Below are 8,145 nucleotides of genomic sequence, written 5' to 3'. Positions count from 1 at the left end.
CACTGACTATAACAAGGCTAAAGTACCTGCTTCAAGAGCCCAGAGCAGATGCCCATTGAACTGAGGCTCTGCATGTCGTGAAAATTTTGTGGAAAATGTGATAGCGACTCCACAAAAACAGAAAGACAGATAATTACAAGACTGGCGCCTTTGGTTAGAAAACTAGTTTCTATCTGGACATCTTAATTAAACACCTGCACAGAGGCACTGAGTCTGCTAACAGCTGAGACGGATCCACAAGTACTGGATCAGGCTCTCCGATTGAGCTGCTATAAACTTGATTACAACTTCTTTGGAAAATAGTTCCCTATCCATTTTATAAGGGTTTAGACTTAAAATACTTTCCCTACAGACAAGTATTTTTGCTCTCTTTGTTACAGTCTTTTCAAGCTGAGAAGTTTCTCATGTATTCAAAGGTCTTTCAACAGAACTGTAGCATGTGCCTTGACGTGACTTAAAAGGCAATGATGGCTTTTCATTTTTATTATTAGGTTTGGATATAAGCCATTAATCCCACACTCCAACTGTCTAAATCCTTCTTTAAATTATGAAGTTTTGGGTTAAATATTTGAGATAAGTCATGAAGATGCATAAAGTTTGTATTCCCTCACTCACTGCACTTCAGAGGGAATTAAGTTCTACTGTGAACTAAAATAGAGAAACAGGGGAAATCCCATGATAATATTTAAAAATGCATTTAGGTCATCAGCTATGAAAGATCAAATGCACAAACAGCTGTTAGAGAAAACAGTTTCACCACATGTTCCTTCCTGGAAGCCAGTCTTCAACAGGAGCACAGCTTGGCCAGGTAGAAAAGTATCTTCTCCCCATTTGCAGTAATCTATGCACTGTCGCGGTCCGATAGGGATGAGGGGACAGGACACGAGGACTGGTGCAAGCAGACTTGTTTATTCAGGCTGATTCTTAAAACCTCCCGCCAGGGGAAGGGGCAGAACAAAGGGTTGGCTATCAGACAGACAAGCAGGGGAGCAAATCACAATAGGGTACAGGCAAAAGGGGGAGGAGGAAGCCTGGGCATGTGCAGTTGTGCACTGTGTAGTATGGATACAATGAAACCACATAATAACAGTAAAGTCCATATGAAAGTCCTGTCGATTGCTGTATGCTTTTCTCCATGCCTGGAACTGTTCCCATCCTGAATCTTGCTTCTCTACAATGCACCCTTTCCTACAAGATAGGAAATGGGAAGGCTAGGGAAGGAATTGCATCTTGGATACACATTGCCTGGATGCATGCTTGAGCGACAAGACTCTTCATGCTCCAGATGAGCACACTATCACTGGCTTTAGTTTCATCCATTTTTAATGAGAGTTTCCTGATCAGGCCCCTAAATACAGGGTTATCACCTCTGAGAGAAGGTGCTGGGCTTTGCGTACTCTGCCTAATTGAGCATTAGGACAGCCCTCAGATCGCTGCCTTGGCTTGGAGAGCTGCCTGATAACATGGACCCATATCTGATGCATTGCTACAGGCACTGCTCCCCACTGCAGGGCTCCAAGTTCCCCTCCAAGGCTCATTCCAAACTGATCATCATCCAAAGCCCTCCCTAGTAGCAGGGAGGCAGCCTAACCAAACGACTCCAGGTTTTCAAAATCTGACTCTTAAGCACAAACCACACCAGTCTGACACAACTATTGCTTTTGTTTCTTATTTATTTGCATCACATTGTATTCTTTGTCTGTTTCTTATATGCTGGAAAGACATAGTCAATGGTACAGCTGATGATACCTTTAATGACAGAATCATTTAGGTCAGAAAAGACCTTTAAGATCCAGTTCAACTGTAAATCCCAATCCATGGCATGCAATTACATAAAAACTGCCCATAAAGAAACACTGAACATTTAGATCCAGTATTTTTTTCACTTCTTCTTTATCCATGTGGAAAACCCACAATACCTGTGTCTTTTGCTATGCCTCCTTATCAGAATACAAACTTTTTGTTTAGATTTTTTAATTTATTTCTTATGCCACAAGCCAATATCTTATATTACAGAAAAGGAACCAAAAAACCATATTCTGATGTCCCCTTACTTTCCCGTGGTGCCTTCCCTCATTAAGGCTATAGAGTTGAGGATAATTTGTTTTCATGTTGATTCCTACAGGGAAACTGGCTGGGCAAGTAGATTCCCACAACAAAAAGCTACCTGAGGAGCATACACAACCACACACGCAGGTAATTTAGCGCAAGTAAATTGGGACCAAAGACAATGGCATTGGGAAATGGACCCAGTTTTTCTGTCACATTTAGAGAAGTACAAATATGTTTATAATGTCAGCCTTAGTTTCCCCACTTGCAGCAAGTCTGCTTTCACCTATCTGATCATTCACTACTGGGGTAAAGAAAACGTTATTATTGAAAATATTGCTAGAGGCAACACATACGTCCATTTCCAGAGCAGTAATTACATGAAGAACTCATATAGAAAAAAATAACTCTGGAACATGATAGATTTAAGGAGTCAAAACCATCCATTTAGCGCCTTGTGAGCGATCTTAGCTAAATACAAAGGTGTCAGAGATGTTGGATCCTTTGTGTGCAGCCTTCCCAGACACAAGTAAACATGTCTTTTATCTACCTAGACTTGCTCTTTTTTACCTCGGAGGGGAGAAAAATAATGCAACTCACACAGTTGAGGCTTTAGGTAAACTCTGAAAGAAAAGGAAAAAAAAAAGGGGTCCTTTTTTTCTCAGTTTTCAAAGAGCCACATTTCAAGCAAAAAAAATAAAAAAAAAATGTCAGCCTGAAGTAGTGTGACTGATTCCTTTTGAATTATCTCAGCATGGTGTCATCTTATCTGGAGTTTTCATTTGTTCCTGTGACTAGTAATTGGGCCCTAAACCGACTAACAGATTTAGCAGGATCAAGCTCTCAAAATCAGAGCACTGTGAAAACATAAAGAGAATTTTTGATCTTTAAACTGAAAGATAAATGAATGTTATCCAGGTGACATGTGCCATTTCAAGTACTGAAATAAGGGGTTTAGGGAGCAGGCTTTTTGGTATTTGGTGTCTTCCTTCGCTAATAGTAAGATCTAAGTCACTCTTTGCTCCTGCCATCTTGAAAAATCTCTGAATAACAATACATCTGTGAAAAATGAGTAACAGGCCAAGCTTATAAATTTATGTATCATTTATCAATATACCTGCCTTTCCTGCAGTAACCAGTTCTCCCGAATCAGAGACTACAAAAGAGGCCTTTACGCCATTAATACCATTTTGCTGTTTGTTAGTTTTGACTTGTAGATTAACTTGATATATTTAAAGGACTCAGGATGGTATATTAATTTTTATCAACACAGATAAAATTGCATTTGGAACAGACTAGTTGCAATCTGTATTTTTGCATTATAATCTTATGCAAAGTGTGTGAAATTAAAATTTAGCATCTTGCTCTATGATAAAGCAAACAAGTTTCATTTGAATTCACTATATCCTCTCCTTTTGATTTAGATCCAAACACTTTGGTGTTTTGTCACCCCAAATACTTACATTCAGCAATGGAAAAAAGACTCATTAATGGTGTGCCAGAATGATAATTATTTTTGGTAGGCATAGACTCTAGGTATTCAAATTCAAAAGAAAACAGTTGCATATATCTAAGTTTATAAACAGATTACTAAGAACTTCTGGATACATTAGCCTTACTTCTGTGTTGATGTTTCTAAACATAAGTGGGTGAAAAGACTGATGTATTATAGACTGTATGCTATTGAAAAAAATAATATTTTCCTCTTCAAACCCCCTTGTTAATTTTAGTGCTAAGTCTAATTATTTTCAGAATCTTTCTTTGACATCCTTAAGGACTGTTGGCCTATTAGTGGCAGGGATTGTGTCATTAAAACTTTTTTCCATATGAATCAAATTATTGGAAGCAGCTAGAGGAGCATTTATTACTGAGGCATTCTCAGTTCCCTCTAATGAGGTCAGAGCAGCTGAACTTATTTTACATTTGGAACAGATAATGCTAATCAGCTGTTACTGAGCACAGCTTCAAGGTGATTGCTGTGTCCCAGTAAATCTGTGTCATATTCCCAAGTAGACAGACGTGGAACTACAATACATTAAGAAATGGAATGTATCATCTTAATTATTAATATTTTATGTTGATGACTCAATTACCTGTCATATCCTATAGGAACACTTTCACAGAGTGGGAAATGTAATACAGCATAGTTATATCTTAATTTAATACTCAGTAAATTTCCATGGGAAAAAACACCTCAGATGCATTTGCTACTTTTTAGTGTATTTCTATTTTACCCATCAATGCATACACTTAACTGCAGTTAAAAACAACATTTTATTACCCATTTCTCAAATCTCTTCCCCAAAACTCCTATGAACTTAAAATTATTTCTGAACTGGTCTCAAGTTATTTAAATTTCACCTATGAGTGTCAGACAATTCCAAGTAAAACTTCCAACAATTAAGTGCAGCTCTACAAACTTTAAAGTCATAACCAACCCAATTCCATTAAATATCATTTCCAGATCAATGCAAAGGAACATTAACAGACTAAAGCCTAGAAGCTAATGCTCCATACTCTAGGAACATATCTTTATGCATTCACTTATATCTCCCTCATAAAGCCCTTTATTTCTGAGACCTACTCTCTACCTATGTTTCTCCCAAGTCTCTCAACATTCAAGTTATCTTTATTCACATCTTTATAATGAAATTCTCTTGCCAGACAACAGAATTGGTAACCCCTGCATGCCTCAGCTCCTGATGCAGTATTCCCTCTTCTTGATGTTTATTTCTGAATCCATCTGATCAGAATTAAAACTGCCTTAAAATAATCACAAGCAGCACTGTGTCTCCCTGTACAAAAATTTAGGATATAGTTCGCAACGCATTACAGGATATTTTGAATACTAACAAGATTCAAAGCTGTGCAGAAATAAATCATTTCCTTTTGTTTTATTAATTCTCTGTTTGACAACTGATTCCTGAAAATGACATGCAGACTATACCATATTTTAAATTTATATTGTATTCTTGTAGCTTTCAACTAGAGTCCTCCAGCTAAGTGTTCAACACCATAAAAAAACCCTAAAGAGATATGCCTTGAACCATTTCGAAGTGCCTTTTGTCTGATGCCTTTAACGTCTGGCATTTCCACAAATTAAAAAGTAGTATGTTTCAGTGGATTTGTAGATACAGCTGCTCTTCTGCCCAAATTTTCACTGCTTGCTATTCACTCAAATAGTAAAGAGGTTAATGGAGAGGAATTTGGGAAAAAGAAAAAAAGTTACATTCTTCCATTCCATTTAGTGTTATTACACTGTTATGCCAACTTCCAAAAACTGAAAACTGTTGCAGCAGCAACTACAGAGTAAAATTGAAGGCTGTTGCCCGTTAGCAGTTTCTGTGTTAGAATTAGAACTACAGGCTCAATCCAGTCAACATGTAACTATCACTTTATAAAATGAAAGCCTGGTAATATTTCCAGAAAACTCCGTGGGTCCCCCTTGCAGGATTAGTTCTGCCATGTGAATGATTGGGGAAAATGGGAGTGGGGGAGCAGAGGCAGCAATAATAGTAGAGAATACATGAGGCAGGCGAAGGGCAGGTATTCTGTACTCTGCATGTACTATTAAAAATCCATCAAAATCCCCATAATTTTTGCATTTAAAAGGTTTCTAATAATGCAGCACTAAAGAGTTGATGATGGAAGAGAAAAAGATGTCAACCCATTACTAATACAGCAAAATAGTCTAAACCAACAAAGGCATATCTATACATAAATACTTTCCAGCACTTTAGCTTTCAAAAGTCTTTTGCAGTTGTTGTACTACTTTAACACTTTAGTTAGTTTAGTTCTATTGTTGCTTTCTGTAAGTCTAAGGAAGAGTTTAATAAGTACTCTGGAAATTAAGCAGCAGCATCCCAGAATTCTCCCTACTAGCATTTAAAATGGTCCAAGGCAATACAGCATTTATTCTCAAGTCTAACCTTGACTCCTCTACTATTCACTACATCAACATTAGATCCATTAAGTACTTCAGAAATGTCATATTCAATTTCATCATATATCTTAGCTCTACCTTGGAATTAGGAATTGGCTACCATTTTGCATATATTAACAGCTCATATTTGCAATTCCATTTACTTACTCTGTCAAAAATAGCAAGGAAACAGTCCTCCAAAAATTCACCTTTACACGAATACATTTAGCATTTTTATGCATGTTTTTATTTATATATACATAGGCAGTAACAGCAGCCTTCAAAGGATCCTTCCTTAAATACCATTCATACATGTTGCTTATGAACACCTAAACTTTATTAAGGCTCTTTCAGTACAGACCGGTGGACTGTGATTGACAACTGTAGGGCACACAGATTCCTAAGCAACATCCAACAGAAGAAATGTCTCTATAAGAAGATTTTCTTGAGTATCTAATAAGTGACCATATTTCAGTGTTGAATATTTCAGCATTTTGTGCTGTGGATCAAATTTGTCGCAATAGTGCAGTGAGTTGACCCTGGCTGGATTCCAGGTGCCCACCAAAGCTGCTCTGTCACTCCATTCCTCACCTGGACAGCAGAGAGAAAATATAATGAAAGGCTTATGGGTTGAGATAAGGGCAAGGAGGGATCAGTCACCAGATACTGTCATGGGGAAAACAGACTCAACTTGAAGAAATTAGTTTAGTTTATTATCAATGAAATCAGAACGGGATAATGAGAAATAAAACAAATCTGTAAAGCGCCTTCCTCCCACCTCTCCCTCCTTCCCCGGCTTAACTTTATTCCCAATTCTCTACCTACTTTACCCCAGAGGTACAAGGAGATGGGGAATGGCAGTTATGGTCAGGTCATCACGTGTTGTTTCTGCCCCTGCTTCCTCCTCAGGGAGAGAGGAGTCCTTTCCCTGCTCCAGCATGACGTTCCTCCCACAGAAGACAGTCTTCCACAAACTTCTCCAATGTGAGTCTGTCCCACAGGCTGCAGTTCTGCATGACTTGCTGTAGCGTGGGTCCCTCCCATGGGGTGCAGTCCCTCCCACAGGCTGCTCCAGTATGGTCCCCTGTAGGGTCACAGGTCACAGCAAACTGGCTCTAGCATGGGCTCCCACCCTATGAGTCCACAGGTCCTGCCAGGAGCCTGCTCCAGCGTGGGCTGCCCGTGGGGTCACAGCCTCCTTTGGCCATCCACCTGTTCTAGCATGGGGTCCTGCATGGGCTGCAAAGGGACAGCCTTCCTCACCATGGTCTTCGCCATAGGCTACAGAGGAATCTCAGTTCAGGCACAGAGAGGACCTTCTGCCCCCCCCTTCACTGACTTTGGTGTCTGCAGGGTTGTTTCACTCACATATTCTCACTCAGTTCTTCTCTGGCTGCAATTACTTCTGCACAATAACTTTTCTTCCCCTCTTAACTGTTTTGTCTCAGAGGCATTACCACTGTCACTGATGTGCTCAGCCTTGGCCAGCAGCAGGTCTGTCTTGGAGCTGGCTGGCATTGACACTGTTGGGCATAGGGGAAGCTTCTGGCAGCTTCTCAGAGAAGCCATCTCTGTAGCCCCCCTCCACTACCACAACATTGCCATTACATACATATATATATATGAATATATATATATGTATAATACCACAAACCCATTACATAGAGATAACTACCATGTAGTCACCCTTCACGTTCACAGAATCACAGAATATGCAGAGTTGGAAGGGACCTACAAGGATCATCAAGTCCAGCTGCTGGCCCTGCACAGGACCACCCCAAGAAGCACACCATATACCTTTGCACACCATATGCACACAATTGTCCAAACACTTGAACTCTGGCAGGCTTGGTGCTGTGAACACTTCCCTGGGAAGCCTGTTCCAGTGCTCAACGAGCCCCTGGGTGAAAAACCTTTTTCTAATATCCAACCTAAACCTCCCCAACACAACTTCAGGCCATTCCCATGGCTTCTGTTGCTGGTCACCACAGAGAAGAGATCAGTGCCTGAACCTCCTCTTGCCCTCACAAGGAAGTTGTAACTGCAATGAGGTCTTCCCTCAGTCTCTTCTTCTCCAAGCTCAACAGACCAAGTGACCTCAGTCACTCCTCACACAGCTTCCCCTCGAGGCCCTTCACTATCTTTGTTGTTCTCCTTTGGACACTCTCTAACGG

Source organism: Corapipo altera, unplaced genomic scaffold (genome assembly GCF_003945725.1).
Source record: "Corapipo altera isolate COAL_440 unplaced genomic scaffold, ASM394572v1 24, whole genome shotgun sequence".
NCBI classification, from domain to species: domain Eukaryota; kingdom Metazoa; phylum Chordata; class Aves; order Passeriformes; family Pipridae; genus Corapipo; species Corapipo altera.
The sequence above is the reverse complement of the archived record's forward strand: the minus strand, read 5'-3'. Positions refer to the sequence as shown.